We start from the raw sequence: 21,217 nt of genomic DNA on the forward strand, positions 1-21,217 counted from the left end.
GGGGGGGGGGGGGGGGGGAGGGTGTGGAGCTGCAAATACCCCCGACCCCAGGCAAACAGGTCATCTCGGGAAGTGCGGGGCGGAGATGGGCCCAGGACTCTGCCCGCGGGCTTCAGGCCCGCACAGGGCCCCGCGGGTAGAGAGAGATGCGCGGGGCCACAGGTGGCTCGGGGTCCAGAGACCCGGGGGCTGGCGAGGCCGGGTATCCGGGCAGGTCCCTCCGAAGCCCGGCGCCCTCCTCCGGCTCAGCCCAAACGCACGGCGGCAGGGGACTCCCCAACCTGGGCTCCCAGGCCCGCTCCCCCAGCCGCGCGCGGCTCCCGAGCCCGCGGGGAGCCGGGACCCTGCCGCCGCGTGGCCCACGTGTCAAACTGGCGACTACGCTGGGCCCGCGGCCCGCACCTTGCTCCGGTGGGAACCAGCGGCGGTGCCCAGGCACGGCCGCGGCCCCCGCACCGCGCGCGCGGCCTCCTTTTAGAGTTTGGAGACTGCGACGGAACAGGAGCTGGGCGCGTTCTGCTTCTCTTCTTCCTCTTTCCCTTTGTGCTGTCTTCCATCGCGTCTGTTAGCCTCTTTTCCCTTCTGCTTTCTCCTTCCCCTCCGGTTTTGTATATGTGAATCTTATTTTTGATTTTCCTCCTAACTGAAATGATACCTGCCGGGCCCCTGAGAGCCAGGAACCTCAGGCGGACTCCCCGTCCCCTCCCTCCTCTCTCCAGACCCGTGTGGTCCCAGGACCCGCCACACCAGCATTTACAGGAGTGCTTGTTGGAAATCCAGAGTCTTATGCCCATCCAGACCTAGTGAGCCAGGAGCTCCATGAACCAAGCTTCCCAGGTGATGCGTGGCACATTCGAGTTCTAGAAGCTTTGCTGTAGGTCTTTCCGGGGCTCATCCTGAGGTATGTGCCTCTTCTTCCCCAAGGTCCTTGGGTCTTCCAGTCCCAGACACACACCCTTGCTGGGGCTGACAAGGCTCTTTTCCGGAGATTCCACAACACCGCCCCAGCCATCTACAGGGTCCTCACTCTTAGCCCCTTGACCTCTGTTATATAAAATTTAGTACAGACTTTAAGAAACGCATGCCCATTGTAAAACAAACAAAACCAACTTTGAAATAGTACAGAATGCAAAATCACCAGTAGTCCAACCCTGGCAACAAGTCACTGTCAAAGATTTTGGTGAAAGTCCTTCCAGACTGTATAAGCCTTTGTAACCAGATGCTTTCATTTCTTAGCCCCTCTTGGAAATCTTTCCACGTCAATACAAGATTCATCTGACCCCTTTAACGGTATCAACCTGCACCAGTCCATTCCCTTTGGATCCTCTGCTTGGTTGCCGGTTCAGCCTTGAAAAGCTGGTCAGCACCAGAACTCCTGGAAACATATTTCTGCTGTGTGCGCTCTTGTGGCGGGAGGACCATGGGGTCAGGTCTCCTGCCTGACAAGGCAAGGTAGGTGCTCCCCTCCTCACCCCCGCGCTGGGCTCTCTGCAGCAGCAGGTTCTCCTCTAAGGAGTCCCTCCCTCCCAGCAGGTGTAGTCGGAAGAACTGGTTCCCACTTTGCCTACAGTGGGTTGTGGAGGAAACTGAACCCACCCGTCTGAGACTTGGATTGGCTCAAAGGACGATGTTCAACGTGTGAACAGAGCATTCCCCGCCTGGGACTGTGACCAGGGCAGAACTCGAGGTCTGCGATTTTGGAAGATGCAGGAGTTTTTGGACATTCAGTTTCCTTATTCTGTCCTCACTTTCAACCGAAAAGATCATCCACTTCTGGGTTGACTCTAAGGCTAGGTCTAAGCGAGGAGGCCATTCTACTGAGGCAGTATTTACAGTTTTGACTGGAGGAGGAGGAGGAGGAGGAGGAGGAGAAGAAGAAGAAGAAGAATAGTGGGGAGGGGGAGGAGCAGGAGGAGGAAGGAAAGAAGAAGAAGGAGGAGGAGGAGGAGGGGGAGGAGGAGGAGGAGGAGGAGGGAAGGAGAAGGAGGAGAAGAAGAAGAGGAAGAAAGAAGAAGAAGAAGAAGAGGAGGAGGAGGAGGAGGAAGGAGAAGGAGGAGGAGGAGAAGGAGGAGGAGGAGGGGGAGGAGGAGGAGGAGAAGGAGTAGAAGAAGAAGAGGACGGAGAAGAAGAGGAAGAAGGAGGAGAAGAAGAAAAGGCAGAGGAAGGGGGGAAGGAGAGGAGAAGAAGAAGGCAGAAGAAAAAAACACAACGAAACCATGTCATATAAACTGATATTCTCTCTTCTTGAAAACATGTTTTGAATAGATACTATATAGCACATGCCTAAAATAATACTCAAACAAGATAAAGAGTATTTGATTAAAAATAAGTCTCCCTGGTACAAACGACCTCCTTCCTCCAGGTTCCAGAAGCAGCTACGGTTACAGTTTCTTATGTATTCCAGAAACACACACACACACACACACACACACACACACACACACAAGCACACAGGCCGGCACACCAACAGTACACATATTTACAATACACCTTCTTCTCAAACATCCTCACCAGGGTGGTCAGAAGTACAAGGAGCCTCTTCTCATCTAAATGAAGATAGTTACCCCCACCTCGAAAGCCAGCATCACAGCATCAGAATCTGGGCACACCAGGCATCCTGATTTTTCCTGCTCCCCTTGGTCACAGAGAAGCTAGAACAATCGAGCCCCAGGTGATGAGAGATCAAGGAGCTTCCTGCCCTGAGTCAGCTTCTCCAAAGTGTCCCCAAGATGGGAGTTTGAGTCATTGCCCAAAACTTGCAGGTGAGGTCATTTTCCCCCCCATATTATAATTGCAAAATCAATAGTATGTCTTCCCTCCTATCTGGAGGGTAATCAGACTTTAAAGAGTATATATAAGAGCAGGAGATGAAGCTAATTAGTTACTGTTATTTTTGTTTATTCATTGAACAGGTAATATAGTCACATAGTTCAAAATTTTAAAAATATAATGAAAAGGTTGCCATCCCTATCCCCCAGCCACTCAGTTCCCTTGCTTAGTCACCATCTCTGTCATTTGAGAGATATTCTCTGCAATCCAACCAAATATAAATATATATTCTCTGTTTGTACAAATGGTAACAGATTATACATACTGTTTTCTCCACCATCATTTTTCAGTTAATATCTTGGAGATTATTTCTTTTCAGTTTATTAAAAGCTCCTTCCTTAAAAAAGGGCATCCTCTGTAATAGGGATGTACTATAATTTATTTAGCTATCGCCCAGTTGAAAGACGTTTAGATTGTTTCCACTTTTTTACTATCACAAACAACACTGCCATGAACTCCCTTGTAAATTGTCATTTGCATATATGCCCTAAGGATTAATCCCTAGAATTAGCATTATTAAATCAGGAAGTTTGTGCATTTGTAATTTTGATAGATGCTACCAAACTGTTACCTAAGCAGTGTCCAAATTTGTGTTGCAGTGTAGAAGAGATCCTGCTTGGCTGACAGCTAATTTAAATGCTCAGTTTTTATTTTCCTGAATCCAGGGAACATGTGATCTCTAATTTGGATGTCACAATAGGTGACGGGCTGACCACTGTGACTCTGCAGGATAGAATAATAAACTGTCGTTTCCCCTTTTAAAACATCAAGCTACAAATTCTAATAGATTTCAACATCTGGTACTGTTTCCAATCCTGCTTGAGATTTACTAATGACTTTTTCCATCGATGGGGAGAGTGGTCCAAGTGTGCCGATGCGTTGTATCGGCTGAGAAATATTTATGTGTGGAGCATTGCGATTCAGGAGGGATTGACTGGGCTCCTTTCTCATGTCATGAGCTGTGCTGTGCCAGGGGTCCAGCAGTAAACAAAACAGCATCTCTGCTCTCAACCATGTTATACTAATCATCATACTATCATGGTGATTAGTATAATTTATTTTGATTCTCTCAACAGCCCTGTAAGGTGGTTAGAGTGGGGCATATGTGATGAACCCACTGCCTCCCACCCAAGTCATATGGCAAACGCTGCTGGTTTGTTCCACTTTCTGTATAGAACTTCTGATTGGAGAGGGCACATATTGCATGGTGCACTGGGTGTTATATGCAAATAATGAATCATGGAACATTGCATCAAAAACTGGGGACGTACTGTATGGTGACTAATATAACAAAATAAAAATTATTAAAAAAATAAAATAAAATAAAAATAAATAAAATAAATAAAAAGAACTTCTGATTGGACACATGGCCCCCCAGAATAAGGATGACATTTCCCAGCCTCCTTTGTAACCAAGGTCAGGCCAGGAGGACGTAAACAGAAATGATATGTGCAATTTCCAGATGCTTCCTCCAAGGGAGGGGAGCATGTCCTTCTCATTTCATCTTGACTTCCTGCTACCTGGAATCCCAACATGATGGTCAGGGCTGGAAGAGCCTCTGGGGTCATGAGGTGGCCATAGAACCGAAGGCGCCTGGGTTCCTGATCGTATGGGGTGCCAGACATGCCCAGAACCCATTCTCTGGTCTCTTAGACAGGAATGCAAAAACCTTCTGCCTTGTTAAGTCCATCGTTCAATTGGGTTTTCTGACATAGCTAACCTGGGTCCTAACCAAAGGTAAGAGGCTTCTGAATGCTAAGTGGAGCACTTTTGGATGTCCAAAGAGGCATCTCTACTCGCTGCAAACGTCTTTGTTGTATCAATTGAGCCTGAATCCTAACTAATACCCAGGGCAGAATCATAACAAGGCTGGAGACTTACGATATTGCGATGTGATGAGGCCGTCCTCTCTTTAGAGGAGGCTCTAAGGGAAGGGCCAACACCTCTGGTCACGCACTGCATCATTCCGGAAGTGGCGGTGAGGGTCGGACGGCTCTGGGCAGCTTCTGTTGTGGATGGTGTGGGTCCTGGTGGTCCCTTCACTCTTCCTTGTGGTGCCTTTTCAGTAAAAGCTCTTTGCCTTAACATTTTGATGTAGCAAAGTCTCCTGTGGCAGATAATGTTGAAGCTTGCCCACATCCCTTCCTACCACTCTGTGCAGCCTTCAGGCTGTGAAGCTTTCACTTTCAATGGCCAGCACCTCCGACTCCTCTTCGCTGGGCTGCCTCAGGTGCCTGGAGCTGATTTGCCAAATGTGGAGAGGGCCGAAGTGTAGCTGTGGTGCATGACGCAGTTTTGGAATATAGATGAGTTCCGGAGCTGATGACCAAGAAAGAATTCTTGAGACATCTTTGGTGCAAAATGGTGGTTTATTAAAGCCTGGGGACAGGACCCATGGGCAGAAAGAGCTGCTGCCCCGGGTTGTGAGGGGTGGCTGATTATATACTTGGGAGCTGGGGATCAGGAAAAAGGGAGATTTTCAAAAAAATTTTTGTAGGCTAAAGAGGACCTGCAAGATATTGAAGGCCTTGCCATTGTCAAGTTAAGGTTGATTTCTCCCCCTACTAAAGCACTAACATTAAGACAGTTGGGAGTTTCCTTCTGGAAGTTAGGTTATTGATAGGAATGTTTTTTTCTTGTCGATCACTAAGACATTGGTAAACTGAGGGAGACTCCTGTCTTGCAGGACTGTGATCTCTATTAGTTAACCATTTGGTTTTCCTTCCCTTGGCTTTAAGGCAGCCAGGAGTGCCTGAGGAATGTCCCATAGATCCCACCTGGGAGGAGGGGGCTGTGGGGTGTCAGCTTGTGCTTTGTCCTCAGCTTGCCTCCTGCTCCCTTCTCAGTGCAGACCTTCCTCGTTCTGGCTCGAGGTGACTCTGTAGCATAGTGTCTACCCCAAGGACCCCCCCGTGGGTTCAGGCTGAAGCCCGGATGCATTAGAACTTTTGCCTGAGATCTTTTCTTGGTTTCCTTCTCTGGCCTGGCTTCTTCATGCCCTTACCAGCCTCCCTGGGAGGGGGGAGACTGCTTTGGTAAATCACTTAGCCATAAACACTCCTCTTGGTGTAACCCAGCAGTGCCGACATGGGACAAGCGTCTCAGGGGTTAGTCCGTGTATAGCATCCTTCTGCCAAATGGCTGCTCTAGCCTTATCTTGCCGCTTTGTCATCCTCTCTTCTGTTGCATTCCCTCTCTTGTGTTAATGGCAGCCCTGGCTCCATCATGCCTGCATTTCCCATCAGCAGAAAGGAGAGGGAAAAGTGGAGGCCACACTACCTCCCTTGAAGGGAAGGCTCAGGGGCTGCAAGGGGGACTTGTGCTCACAGTCCATTGGCCTCTCTTAGTCATGTGGCTACACCCAAAGGCACGTGAGGCTGGGAAATGTAGTCTTCAGGCAAGGAGCCAGGGGGCATCAATGACAGCCAAGTGGAGTTCTCAAACTAATGGAAATAGAAGAGAATGGATTTTGGGAGGCAGGAGGGAGGCCTAGCAGTTGTTGTCAGACCTAGGAATCACTATCTTAAATGCTAGGAATTAAATTTTTTTTTTACGGCCACTGATGTTTGACTTACATCAAAATTATTCCTTTAGGGGTGCCTGGGTGGCTCAGTTGGTTAAGCAACTGCCTTCGGCTCGGTTCATGATCTCGGGGTCCTGGGATTGAGTCCTGCATGGGGTTGCCCCTGCTCTGCGGGGAGCCTGCTTCTCCCTCTCCCTCTGCTGCTCCTCCTGCTTGTGCTCTCTCTCTCTCTCTGTCAAATAAATAAATAAAATCTTAAAAAAATATATATATATATATATATATATACCTTTAGCTGCTATGACCAATGCTAAGGCAGCTAGCTGTGAATGCCCTGAAGTACTGTTTCTGGAAAAGACCTGAGAAGTCTTCTTCATCACCTCCAGCATAGTTATTGGGCCCCCAGGCACAGAGGTGGCAGCCTGAGGTCAACACAATGGGAGAGGGAGGGTGTAGGCAGAGCTTTCAGTAGACAGCTGATGTGAAGTGGGTGGTATGGGTTTCCTGGAGATGGGCATCCATGATAAGAAGAGGAATGGACTCAGGACATGAGAAAGTTGGTGGGAGGCCAAACCTGGGTTGAATGGTGCCCCCCTCCTCCCGCGATATATGTCCATGTCCAAATTGCTGGAATTTGTGAATGTGACTTTATTTGGAAAAAAGCATCTTTGCAGATGCAATTAAGAATTACAGAATTAAGAATTAAGGAGATTGGAGACAGAAGAGAAGACAGAGAGGAGAAGGCCATGTGAAGAGAGAGGCAGAGACGGGAGGGATGTGGCCACAAGCCAGGGAGCACCTGAAGTCATCAGACATAGACACTGGCTTGAAGGGGGTGGAGACCATGCTGCAGGTCAGCGAGGATCGAAAGGCAACCAACCTTTGCCTCTCTACGTTCACTCTTCCCTACCTCCACCCTGGTGTCTGCTCTTGGCTTCCTCTGGTTGGGCTCCATCAGCTTGGGGGAAGGGAAGAACTTGAAGCATTTATCTCCCTGGCTTCCTCTCTTGGAGGTCTCCTGGGGCTGGCTAGGTTCTACAGTGGGAGGCCACTGTTCCTCCTAAGGCAGGCTGTTCTGCACTAATTTCTTTCCTCTGGGTCCTGGTAACCTCTCTCCCCTTTGTCATTTTGGGTTAAAGGGTAGGGACAATTCAAATACTGCCAGCTCAAGTTTCGCACTATCTCATGAGATTTCCCTACACCCTGGCTCCATTGTTGGCATTAGTCCCTTCATAAATTAACCTTCCTCAAAGTATCCTAACTTGGCTGTGCTCTTTCCTGTTGGGACCCTAACTGATAGAGCCCACCAAGAGGCCCCATCTCCTGCTGTTGTCAAGGATGGGAGTTGACATAGACCGGTAGACCTTCAGAAGGTAGAGGGGTGAGTTTCCTGAGGGCCGGAACCCTGCAAAAGGGATATCTTGACCTTCTGAAAGGCTAGAAGGGGAAGGCTTCAAGGATGGGGGCCGGTTTGCCACCAGGGGCCCTGCAGAGACTGCCTCAGCCCTGCACCGTTTTCTGGGTGGTTTCTCTCTATCTCAGGCACCAGGGTGCAGTCTCCACTTCTAGAGGGCTGTGTCTGCTGCCCTGCTGGAGTCTAGAGGTGGTGCTTTTGTCTCCCTTGAGGTCTGGGAGCTCAGCCACAGTGAGGCACCACCTGCCTGGCAAAGCCGGGGGAAACTGGAATATGGATGGACACAGGGTTAATTAGGGTAATGCCAAATTAGGGTAAAAATCCATGAAATCCAGTATGTGAATGGAAGAACGTAAGTCCATGTTTCGATTTCAAAGTGGACCTCTGTGTTTCCTGACAATGTCTGAATCATGACCCACTGCCCCATTCGGGCACTCTGTGTTCTCCCATAATTCTGTTGCCTGTTAGCTGGGGAATGTGAAATGCCAGGAGCGGGGCCCCAAACCAAAATTTGGCTGGACATCCAGCTGATGTGCTGGCTTGTAGAAGGGAAATGTAAGGGGCAAGTCCAGATCTAAGGCCATGGGATGGCAAATGGAGACACAGGAGAGGAGAGGCTTCAAGCAGGACATCGGGAGCATCCATGGAGACTTCCCTTGTTAAAGGGAGACCATCACAGTGTTCTTCAAAATAATTCATTAATCATTAAAGAAGTAATAATTCATTGATTATTTTTTTCTGATAGAGAGGTAGTACATGGTCCTCATCAGAAAATTTGGAAGCTACGGGGGGGGGGGGTGCCTGGGGGGTGCAGTCAGTTAAGTGTCCGACTCTTGGTTTTGGCTCAGGTCATGATCTCATGGGTCATGAGATCGAGTCCCACATCAGGCTCTATGCTCAGTGGGAGTCTGCTTGGATATTCTCTCCCTCTGCCCCTCCCCCGGCTCGCTCTCATAAATAAATAAATAAATAAATAAATAAATAAATAAATAAATCTTTTTTAAAAAGAGAGAATTTGGAAACTACAGGGCCTTACAGTTGTAGAAACCTTGGAAAAGGCAGGGTTTTATAGTAGTGCAGGCAAGAGATGATAAGGACCTTGTTATGGGTTGAATTGTGTCCCCCCCCCCAAATTCCTATGTTGAAGTGCTAACCCCCAGGACCTCAGAACAGGACTATATTTGGACATAGGATCTTTAAAGGAGTAATTAAGCTAAACGAGGTGCTTAGGTTGGGGCCCAATCCAATATGACTCTTGGTGTCATAAGAAGAGTTTAGGACACAGATACACAGAGGGGAGACCACATGAAGACACAGGTAGAAGATGGTCATCTACAAGCCAAGGAGAAGAAACTAGTCCTGCTGACAACTTGATCTTGGACTGTCAACCCCCACAACTGTGAGAAAATAAATTTCTGCTGCTTGAGCCTCCCTGACTGTGGCACTTTGTTACGGCAGCCCTAGCAGACTGATGTAGACGCCAGCCTTGGGCAGTGGCAGGGACAAGGAGGAAAGGGGCCAGCTGGAAGACATTCTTAGGAGGTAAAATCAGCAAGCTTTGGGGACCGACTCCGTATGGGCAGTAGGGTGTGGAGTAGTCTAGAATCTTGTGTGTTTTCCAAGCTTGGGTGGCGTGATGGATGGATGTCGCCACAACTCAACCAAGATGGAGATTCCACAAGGAAGATTTGGTGTTTGGACACGTTGAGTTGGAAGTGTGTCCCAGTGGGATGTCTGGTGGCCACATGGGGATGCTGTTCAGGGGACTGAGCCAGAGTGCCGGAGAGAAGCCCAACAGCACATCGGTGGGAGTGGAAATCATCCCACAAGTAGACGGGTTGCCCAGGCCAGAGCTGCTGGCAGAGGACAGACCCTGGGGAAGCCAACATTTATTTTTGCCTGTGAAGAAGAGCCCATCATTTATTGTGCCGGTGGTCTGTATCGCAGCTGTTCACATTTATTAGGTTGATTCCAAAATATTGTCTGCCTCCCCTAATTTCTTTCAATCCATTGTTCAAAAAATTCCCAAGGTAGGCACAGACAGACTACTCCCCAAATGCTAAATTGGTCAAATTAGGGGGAAGGCTGTCTGTTTAACCTACCCCTGTGATTATTTGGTACATATGGCGCTTAGCATGCTGGCTTCCAGGCTCCACCATATGTGCAGGTAAGTGTGGGGCTGGGTGGGAGAACAATGGGCTGTATCGCTTTTAATGACAAATGTCCTTACCTCTTTGTATGCCACCGGTCTCCTTTCTTTAAAAATCTTTTCGTTTGAAAAATGCATATTAGCGTGTATTGGAAATCTGTAGAGATGGAAATAACGGTCTCTTCTAAGAACAGTGATGCTACTCTTGTGATGATTATTACTGTATTCATGGTTATAGCCGGCCTATAATACAGCATCACCGCGCATCAGGCACCGCACTGTATTGCTTTTAGGATCTACAGCTTTCTCATTGGAGTGGTGGTTCTTCAACTATGGAGGACACAAAATTTAAGTTAGTTTTGTTGAAAAGTGCAAGCTCTGGCTTCAGGCTGCCTGGGTTGGAATTCTAATTTCCTCCCCTATTAAACTAAGGCCATCCTGGGCAAAGCTACTTAGCCTTTGTGGTCTCAGATTCTTTGTCTGTAGTGGATCTTCCTCACAAGGTTATTGTGAGGGATGATTTAATAATATACGGAAAACGCTTAGAACAGGGACTAGAACATAGTAGATGCTCAATAAATGTTGGCTGTAAGTACTCCCTAGATATGAGTATTCCAGGATTTTTTATATGCCTCACAATTGTCGTTGGGAAATAACAACAAAAATACCTTTATTATTTTTCTTATGTATTATTAATTAATTAATTATTTTTTGAGAGAGAGAGAGAGTGCAAGTGGGGCAGGGAGGAGCAGAGGGACAGGGAGAGAGAGGATCTTAAGCAGGCTCCATGCCCAGTGTGGAGCCCAACGCATCTTATGACCCTGAGATCGTGACCCTGAGATCGTGACCCTGAGATCATGACCTGTGATCAAGCATCAGACACTTAACTGACTGAGCCACCCAGGGGCCCCCAACAAAAATATTTTATAATCAAGAGCCAACATGGTTGTCTTTGGACCTCAGTTTTTCATCTAAACCCAAAGTCTTCATATTTGTCCAGTACTCTACTGGGCATCAGCACCAGCTAACTCTTCTGTGCCTTCCTGTGTGCGTTGACACAGCTGCCATTTTGCATGAAGGCTACATCAACGACAACAGGCTTCTGTTTGAGACCTTGTCCCCCTCCTTTGAAAAAAGAGAACATGCCTACGCCATGTCCTTCCTATGACATGTTTGAGATCCCATGTTTGGGATTTTGGTTATTTCTCAAATGGAATGGTTCCCATGTTTCCACTTTTAAGCCAAAGTATTCAGTCCCAGTCTTTAGCAAGTTCTTCAAAACCCCTTACCAAGCGGAAGATGCCAGTCACTCCCCTGCCTGACATCTTATTAAGAATTAAAAATAATGAAGCCAGCAGAGATACAGAGGGAGAGTAATTTAGAAACCTGGTCTGATTGCTGCTAATTTGTTGACAGTGCGGTGTTCGTGGGGGAAGGAAGATGGCCGGGAGGAGGAAGGCAGTGTCCGGCAGCACCATGCCCCACCAGGCCTTGAATTAATGGAGTAACAGCTGAACTAAGTGTTCGGACTGAAAACATCAAAGACTGTTGTCTTTGAGATACCATTTCTTCTATCCCAGGATGTCAAAGGTGGCTGCAAATATATCCAGCGCTTTCTGGGTGGCATTGTTTAAGATGCTGGGCCCAGCAGATGGCCCCCAAATGCACCTCAGCCTGGTAGAGCGGGGACCACATAAGATGGTATAGTCTTCTCATTAGCAAACAGGAAAAAAAAAAGGCAAGGAGGAGAAGGGAGAGAGATGAAAAGAATACACAAAGACATTTACATATTTACATTGTCCCCTCGCATTTCAAATTCCCCTTTAGCTGAGGCGTCAGTGGGCTTGCTTTTCTCCTTCTGTTTGTATGTTTACTCGTGCTAAATAGATTATGGTAATCAGGCACATAAATGCATGCAACTGTTATTATGGCATTTTAATCACAGAGTTTTTCACTGGAAGCCTTCATTAGAATTCTCATAATCTTACTTGTTAGTGTAACAAACAGTAATAAATGCCAAGGAGCTTGGATTAAGGCAGAGGCATTCAGACTTGAAAAGGGGAATATGGAAATGTTGTCAAATCTCTGCATTACTTATTGAAATGTCACATAAACAGTTCGGACTCTAAATATCTTACTCATTATAAGGATCGGGAACCAGGCAACCCGAAGATAGTAATTATGTCTTTCTGCTGAGCGCTACACACATATGCCTTCCATAGAGTTTTCTTCACTCCCTGAAATCACTGGACAGCTCGATACACAGCTCGGATCATATTTTATGGTTGTTAAAATCGGAGCAATTTTATATATATATATATATATATATATTTTTTTTTTTTTTTTTTTTTTTAATCCTTAGTGGTAAGGTAAGTATGTGTGAACACAAGCCTGGATCGAAACGCCCTAATTCCCACTAGCTTTCAATTTTGTATGATTATTTGGCAAGTTGGTAGGAAAAGCTGCAGTGTTTCTTTTGTTTGTTTGTTTGTTTTTGGTTTTGTTTTTGTTTTCCTTGTAAGCAATAACATAGCTCTATGCAGGAGAGAAACCGCTCTTTCTGGAAATTGTGTGGTCTTGCATACAGCTCTGAGCATGGGAACAGAATGGATGATCGTCCTGGTTTTGCTCAGGCCCTGAAATCAGACGTTACCTGTAAGTTCTGTGGGAAAGTCTACTTCAGTTATCCAAGGCTGCGTGGTGGACGAACTACCCCAAGACTTAGCGACTTCAGACAATAACAGTGCATGCAAAATCATTTGCATGATTTCGTGGGCTCACCAGGCACTTCTGCTTAACTTGGTGCTGGCTGAGATGCTGGGATGTCTGGAAGGTCCAACATGGTTGCTTAGCTGGGCCTGCTGGGCCACGTCCATGGCCACGTTCATGTAGCTGCTTCGGCTTCCTCACATCATGGCAGCTTGGTTCAAGAAGAAGCATCCCAAGAGGCGAACATTGAAGCTGCAGATCCCTTAAGGCTCGGCCTCACTGGTTACATTATGTCACGTCCTCCTTGTTGTGCTGGAGACTCAGTGTGAGCAGGGCCCACACAAGGGCGTGACTCCTGGGAGGCGTGGTTCATTGGGAGCCATCTTTGGACACCAGCTTCCACACCCCCACATGGCAGCTCTCCTGGATGGCTTCTCCATCACCCTCCATCAGTCTTACGTTCAAGTGTTTCTTATCTACGTGTGAGAGCAAAAACAAGGGGAGCTTTCTCCTCAGAGACTGTGTGCCAGGGAACCACTTCCTCTCCTTCCCCAATGGAGCTCTCCCCTCACCCTGTCCCTTGAGGTCTAGCTCACAGTCACCTCACTGGCACAGGTGTCCTTCCCGGGAGTGCTGTACGTAATAGAATTCCCCACTACCAGCCACCACAGAGGGAGATGGTTGGAGATACAATCTCAGATGACCCAGGTCATTTATCTCAGATGTACCAAGCAAAATGGTGCTGTCTCTCCCCGTCTTTGTTGAACAGGCCTCTCATCTAGGCTTTATTATTCAGAGCCATGTTTCTTAGACTGGTGTATGGACCAGTCACCTGTATCAGGAGCTGTATGAGGGACTTGTGAAAAAACGGAGGTTCCTGGAACCTACCCCAGATGGACCGAATCAGAGCCCCTGGTATGAGTCCTGGAAACCTTTCATTTTAACAAGCTCTGGGTTGATTTGGCTGTGCTTGAAAGACTGAGAACTAATATTCTAGCAGACCTTTTTCTGGCTCACCACATCACACCAGAATCTTTCCTGCGTTGGTCCTCAGCCCGGGATGTATCAAACTCACCCAAGGGGACTGTACGTGCTGCAGACATTCACTCTCTCCTTCCCTGGCTTAGAATCATACTTTCTGGACCATTAAATGCTTCTTGAGTGAGTGAATGAACATGCCTATATGGTAGTATCATCTCTGTTACACAGATGAGGAAACTGAGTCACAGAGTCGTTAAGAAAGTGACATAGCTACTGGATAGTGGAACCAGGATTCAGATGCATGTCTGAGACAGAAAGACACAAATGTACACAGTGGACTGGAAGAGTGAAGGCGATAGCCCCACAGAGTCCCAGGGCTGGGTTGTCATCCCAGCCACTTCAGGCCAGCTGTGAAAATGCCCTGGGTGAGCTCTTCCCTGGGCTCAGGGCAGTGAGCTTAAGGCATGTGAGCCAGCTCTATGACTATGGCTTAACCATGCAGCAAGCACAGCTGTGAGGTGGGATTACATGAGATTTGGGAGCATGGCTCTGGAGTCCAGAAGCCCTGGGTTCAAATGCCAGCTCAGCCATCTCAGTTTCCTCATATGCAAATGGGGCTTTTTCTTTCTCTCTCTCTTTTTTTTAAGATTTTATTTATTTATTTGACAGAGAGAGACAGCCAGTGAGAGAGGGAGGGGGGGACACAAGCAGGGGGAGTGGGAGAGGAAGAAGCAAGCTCTGAGCGGAAGAGCCTGATGCAGGGCTCGATCCCAGAACTCCGGGATCACGCCCTGAGCCGAAGGCAGACGCTTAACAACTGCGCCACCCAGGCGCCCCAAACGGGGCTTTTTGTGGTTTATTCAAGCACTAAAGAAATAATGTGCAGCACCCACTAAGTGCCATGCACTGAGCTAGTTGCCAGGGGTATCATGGCAGGCAAACAGGCTCCATGGTCCCTGTCCTCATGGAGCTCAAGGAACTCAAAAGTGCACAACATCAAAATTCCTTTTTTTAGTAAATGACTGATTCCCAATCAAAGCAACTGAAGCAAAAGGCAGGATTTGCGGGCACACAATAGGACAGCTTAGCTGTCCTTCCAGGCATGGCTGGACCCTGGTGCCCTCCTGTTAGGGCTGGGATTCTGGGAGTCTTATTTCTTGTCTCTGCCTTCATGTTGCTTTTTGGCCAGCTCCAGGCTCCCATCTCACCAGCCCAGCTGCCCCAAGGAGAAAGAGAATCTTCGCTTCCAAAGCATCCCAGGGCTGACTCCTGCTGGCCAGATCAGGACACATGCTTGTTTTAGACTGGTCACTGGGGATCATCCATCCACCCCTGGGAGGAGTGGGCAGGTATCCAGCCCCACTGGACCCAAATGGACTGAGATTGGGGAGCAGTGTTGCCCTTCATCCCCCTCCCTATCAAGGGGTTATTACCAGAACGAGGAGGAAAGAATGATGGATGGTAGTCAGTATTAATGCAATATAGTATAGTGAGAGTTACTTCATGCAGCAGGTGAGTTCTTCTCTCATGGGGATGCAGAGGCTGACCATCAGCTTGCCTTGTACTTGAGGGGGTTGTAACAACACACGAGGGTGCAGCATCCTCAGGAAGTATGCATCTGAGGCTCCACTGCGCTCCCCCAGGTGTGGAACCAGAGCCCCATGAGGAAGTGCACAGATTGGAGTAGGACAAGATCTCACCGTATCACCACCATTCCCACCTTCATAAACCCTGGCTGGGGTCAGTGCCAGAGACTTGGGCACCAGAACATCCCTCTGTTTCCAAGAGAGGCTGCTCTGAGCCTGTGGGGAGAGCAGAGGTTGGGGGGGGGGGATAGATGGTGCACCTGTCCTCTCCTCCATGGTCTCAAGCAGGTCAGTGGTGGCATAAGCACTGGGGTAGAACATAGGTGTTAATTGTGAGGGTCAGGACCTAGACCCCCCTGAGCTCCATTGCCAGCAAGGCCGCCTACTCCCTGGAGTCATGAAATTTGCACGGGGTCCTGGATGTGGCCATGATGAGCACTCAAGTCATCGTTGCTGATGACAAATGATGACGATGATGGTGGTGACCACAAATCTCATGTGGTGAGGGCTCTCCAGTTCATAGGCCTGGCCCGGACTGGAAGACCATTTATCCATCATCTAAACGTACTCAGGGTCTCACCCAGTGCCCAAGTGATTTCGTAAAGGGCTCCCTTCTGCATATACAGCACTTTCTGGGACGAGCTCTGGAAGGGGCAATTCATTGATACTTGGGAATTGCAGCTGGCCTGCCCTTCACCCGGCAGGGGCTCAGGCCACTCACCTGTATCCCCATCCCTCAGATGTAGACAGAGCTGACCTCTCACCTGGCACTTCTGCTCCCTGCTACGGTTCCGTGAGCTGAGGCCATGTGACCGCACATTAGCAATTCCTTCTCCAAAGACACAACTGCATGCGCACAGAGACTGCTAAAGAGCTCTTTCCAGCATGTTTTACAGAACATCAGCCACAGGCAAGGCTCCTCCTGAGAAACACAGTGGAAAATATTGCTTTCTCCTTTCTCTTCTTGTGATTCCCAACGCTCAGTAGCAGCAAAATGACCAAAGGCTCTGAGAAGTCCTGCAAGAAAGCAGCCCATTTGATGCTGTTTAACCCAGCATTTCCCAAATGTGTGTGTCCACGAGTCATATGCCTACTAATATTTGGAGAATCTAGAGCATATTGTGGGAAACTGTAGTAGAAGAAGCACTGATGTCCCTCTATAATCAAACAAAAATAGACCAGAAGAAAAAATACAGTAAATTCTGCACAGATAATTGATGTCACTCTGTCTAAGGGGAACTGGTCACGCCCACAGTACAGCTGAAAGATGAGGGGTAGTCCATGCTGCCTGTCTAGTGATTGTGGCTAAATGCAGCACACATGCTGAGCAGAACATGGCATTTACTAAGCCTCAGGTGTCTCTAACTTGAGTCCCAGAGTGTGTCTGATCTTTTTAGAGGGCCGATTTTCACCGTGTGTCAGCAAGTCTATCTGTTCACGTGACAGAAGAGTGTGCTCAATACATATTTGCCGGGCAGACGCTATAGAAGCTGCAGGGTCGGTGTGACAGAGGTTGTGGGTTGGTTATCCCAACTCCACTCCCTCTGTCTTCCCTGCTAACTGAGGCTCAGTTTTGTTCAGGTGTCCATCCCCTAGGGAAGGTGACAGGCTACTCTGCTGGCAGTAAATTCGGAATCATGTAAGCCAATCATGGCGACCCCATTTCCCTTGCATGTTGATGTTATTCATGTGCTCCAGGTATGGCCAATGGTCAGGGGGGAACCACTGAAGAAGATTTTCTCATTCTTTAAAAGACCCAACTCTACGAGGCAGCTCCTGGTCTTCAGAAGTATGTTCTCGGATCTGGAACTATACCAGCCATCCTGCTAATAGCCCAAGGATGAAGCCAGCTCACAGCAGAGGACTGAGTCCATAGAAAACCTGAGAAGGAGAAACCAGAGCACTAATGAACCAAGCCTGCAGTCCACTCTGCCCAAGGACTTCATGTTGTGTGACTGAATGAATCCTCACACTTCACTGCTTGAGTCACTAAGTGGTGTCAGGAGTTCAGATGAGCTGGGAGAGAGAGCAGTCAGGTGTCAGAGTAGCCAATTAAAGCAACAAGCCAAAAATGGATACCTGAACACAACTGAGCCTCAGTTAGCAGGGAAGACAGAGGTACCTGCAGCTTTCCCCATGTTCAGCCAGACTGGCAGCCTTTCCATTAAAGCAAGGATAGTTGATGAGGACGCAAGATGAGTTGGCTTCTCTCAATATGTCAGCCACTCCCTGGTTGTAAGTCAGTAAATAGAGGTCTGACAGTTGGTATTGAATTTTTCTGGCCCATGTGATGCTCTTCTTCTTCCATGCCCTTTGTGGGGTCAAGGGTGTGACCCAGGAGAAGACAAGTGGAGGCACTGGGCTTGAGAAATCCTCATGACCTGATACCATCCCTGTTCCTGGTAAAGCTAATGTTCTGCCTCTATGACTTACTAACCGTGTGAACTTGGGCAAGTTTCTGAACCTCTCTGATTCAGCTTTATCTATAAAACTGGAGTAAGGCTGTATCTGGGTGGTTCAATCGGTGAAGCGTCCCACTCTTGATTTTGGCTCAGGTCATGATCTTAGCATTGTGAGATCAAGCCCATGTCAGGCTCCATGCTTAGCATGGAGTCTACTTGAGATTCTCCCTCTCCCTCTGCACTTCCCCCCTGTTCACACTCGCTCTCTCTCTCACTCTCCAAAATAAATAAGTAAATCTTAAAAAAAAAAAAGGAAAAGAAATCTGGAGTAAAGATGTGATCAAATTCACAGGATTGAGACAAAGATTAAATGGAATTAACAAGCTGGCATGTAGAGGTACTAGGTAGATGGCAGTTATTTTTGGTATTAATTTATTAGGGTGCTTAGTATGTGCCAAGTGCTATGCCAGATGGTAGATATATATGATGCTATTTAATTTTTCCTACAGGTTTATGAGGTAGGATTTTATTCCACATTTTATAGATGTAGAAACTAAAGCTCACAAAAGTTATATACTTTAATTTTTCATGACAGTCAGTGAGTGGATTCAAACAGGTCCATCTGCTGCCTTAGAAAGTATTTTATCTGCTACACTATCTTGCTTCCTACAATATTGATGAAAAGCCACATGTTCAATGGAGACCCATTAGCCCCCTAGGTAGTCTGTGAATGAGCTTCAAGGGTTCTTTGAAGCCCCTTAAAATATATGTAAACTTATGTGTATATATTCATTTTTTCTGGAGAGTCTATAGCTTCCTCCCAAAACAGGAATTTTTGTAAGGAGTCATATAACCTATATAGAAGGGTTTCATTTTGTATCCATCCATCCATCCATCCATCCATCCATCCATCTATCCAATATTTAACAAGGTCATTGTTAAAGAGATGCCACTAAATTAGATGTCAGGGTTACCTTTGAAAGATAATCTCTTAATTAGATAAAAAAAAATTTTTATATGAGGAAAACTTGCTTCCCCTGATGAGTTGGTCTGTTTGCCTCTGGTAATGACCAGTATGTAAATTGTCATATATTCTCTTTATACTTTGGTGGCCAGAAAGCTCAAAATGAGAGAGGGGGGAGGGGGAGAGGGGGGGGGATCAGCTTGTCAATTTTTATTTTTAAAAAAACTGCTGAGATTTTGGTTGGGATTGTGTGGAATCTATAGATAAATTTGAGGAAAATTTATATCTTAATAATTTTAATTCTTCTGATCCATGAATATGGTATATCTCCACTTATTTTGGACTTCTTTAATTTTGCTCAGCAATTTTTGTAGTTTTCAGTGTACAAGTCTTACACATATTTTGTCAGATTTATCCCCATTTACTTTTTTTGATGACATTGTAGATGATATTCTTATCCAAATATTTGTTGCTAATACATAGAAATGCAGTTGATTTTTGCATACTGACTTTCTATATTATAACCTCGACAAATTCACTTGTTAGTTCCAGTAGCCGTTTTGTAGATTCCTTAGGATTTTGTATGTAGATGACCATGTCATCCCTAAGAACATGATTTATTTATCTATTTCCAGTATGAATGCTTTTTATTTTTTTCTTGCCTTATTGCTCTGGGCAAAATCTCCAGTATAATGTTAAATAAGAGTGGTGAAAATAGACATTCTTGCCTGTTTCCTGATTTTAGAGAGAAAGTATTTTTTTTAAGATTTTAATTATTTGACAGAGGACAGAGAGAGAGCACAAGCAGGGGGAGAGGCAGCCAGAGGGAGAGGGAGAAGCAAGCTCCCTGATGAGCAGGGATCCCCATGCAGGGCTTGATCCATGGACCCTGGGATCATGACCTGAGCTGAAGGCAGATGCTTAACCAAATGAGCCACCCAGGCAACTCTAGAGAGAAAGTATTTACTCTCTCAGCATTAAATATATGTTTAGCTGTTATTTTTTTGTAAATTCCATTTGTCAGTTTGAGAAACTTCTATTCCTAGTATGCTGAGAGTTTCCATCAAGAATGTATGTTGTATTTTATCAAATGTCTTTTCTACATCGCTTAAAATAATTGTATTTTTTTCTTTTTAATCTGTTAATATGAAGAATTATATCACTTTCTTTTCAAAACTTAAACTAACCTTATATTCCTGGAATACTCCCCATTTGTTTATGATGTGTTACCTTTTTTATTTATTATTGGATTCAATTTTCTAAAATGTTGGTAAGATCTTTTTTGTCAGGAGGGATATAGGTCTGTAGAGATATATTATTAACTTTATTCTATTGTTAAGAAAATTGAAGCCCAAAATAATTAATGGACAATGTGAATAGGTAACTTTTAGAAGGCCAGGACTAGAACTTGGGTCTTTCTATTTTGAAAATTTTCATGGTTTCTACCACAACCTACAGTTTCTCAACTGAAAAGATAGAGGCATTACACTTAATTTTTAAATAACCTCACTGATGAAATAAACCAAATGTCAATGTAAACAAATAATATATAAAATTTACATTTTATTCGTTCCTTCATTTTATTCATTTTTTTGAATGTCGTTGTGTTTTTACTATTTATAGAAAACTGGCTTTTAGATTTCAAAATTAGTAATATTACAAAATTACGAGCAGCAGTCTTAAGCATTTCAACAATGCTTATGAGCTCCACTTTGCTGACCCAAACAAGGCTATTATTCCAAGTTCAAGAAGCAGGGCTTGTCCCAAGGAGGGGCATTATACATCCTGCAGGGACTCAGGCCATACTCCTCAGGACCCATTTGGGACCATGTCTTCTTCCATCTCCTCTTCACCATCATCAGTGGGGCCTGATCTGCGTTCCCAGCCAGGTATCTGACCAGACTGTAGCAAGCCCTTCGGCTGCTCCACTTCAACCAGGATGGACGCATTTGCTATAGCATTCTTGATTGCTTCTACATCCCCTGGAGATGCCCACCTTTCTTTTTGTCAGTTGGCAAACCAGCACCTGGGTTGAAAGTTTTGCTTCTCCTGGCAATATCCTTTGCCAGTTGGGCACCCTGCTTGCCCTTGAACATTTTCTCTGCTTCCTGACGCTCCTTTAGTTTCACCTTCTGTAAATCCAATACTCTGACTTGCGGAACTTTATAAATTACATACAGTCTGTAATGCTTCTTATTTGTTACAGGATTTCTTAGAATATTTAGGTAAGTCAGTGATTTGAGAGATGCCAAAGGGTCCAGATCACCCAGTTCCACAAGACTATCGTTGGTGAGAATGAGTTCTGTCAGACAGGGTGAAGCCTGATCAAGCCTGATCATTCCCACCACATACGTAATACTACATTTTAAGTAATGCCCATTGGCTGAATACTGGATACTAGATACCCTGCAAAATGAAAGCAACCGCCATGCGTGGTCCTCAGTCCTTTGCACTCCATGGCACCTTCAGCAGGTCAGCAGCTGCCCAAAGGCTTCCATGGTTACAAAGGCCAGACATTGTTCATCTTGCGCTTTGGAGGTCAATTTAGGAGTTAACCGAAGCTTAGGTCCTCCCTCCTTTGTCCAGGAAAAGATACAGAAGTGGTAGGTAGAACCTGGAATTATGTATTGGAATTAGGCATAGTGATTCATGCAATTAAC

The 21,217-nt window shown here is 46.3% G+C and overlaps 1 pseudogene; it reads right to left on the bottom strand.

Moving 5' to 3' along the window:
- Nucleotides 1-20,366: 20,366 nt before the first annotated feature.
- Nucleotides 20,367-20,896, bottom strand: LOC103673219 (annotated as a pseudogene).
- Between the last annotated feature and the right edge of the window lie 321 nt (nt 20,897-21,217).

Source organism: Ursus maritimus, unplaced genomic scaffold (assembly GCF_017311325.1).
Source record: "Ursus maritimus isolate PB19 unplaced genomic scaffold, ASM1731132v1 scaffold_4, whole genome shotgun sequence".
In the NCBI taxonomy this organism is placed as follows: domain Eukaryota; kingdom Metazoa; phylum Chordata; class Mammalia; order Carnivora; family Ursidae; genus Ursus; species Ursus maritimus.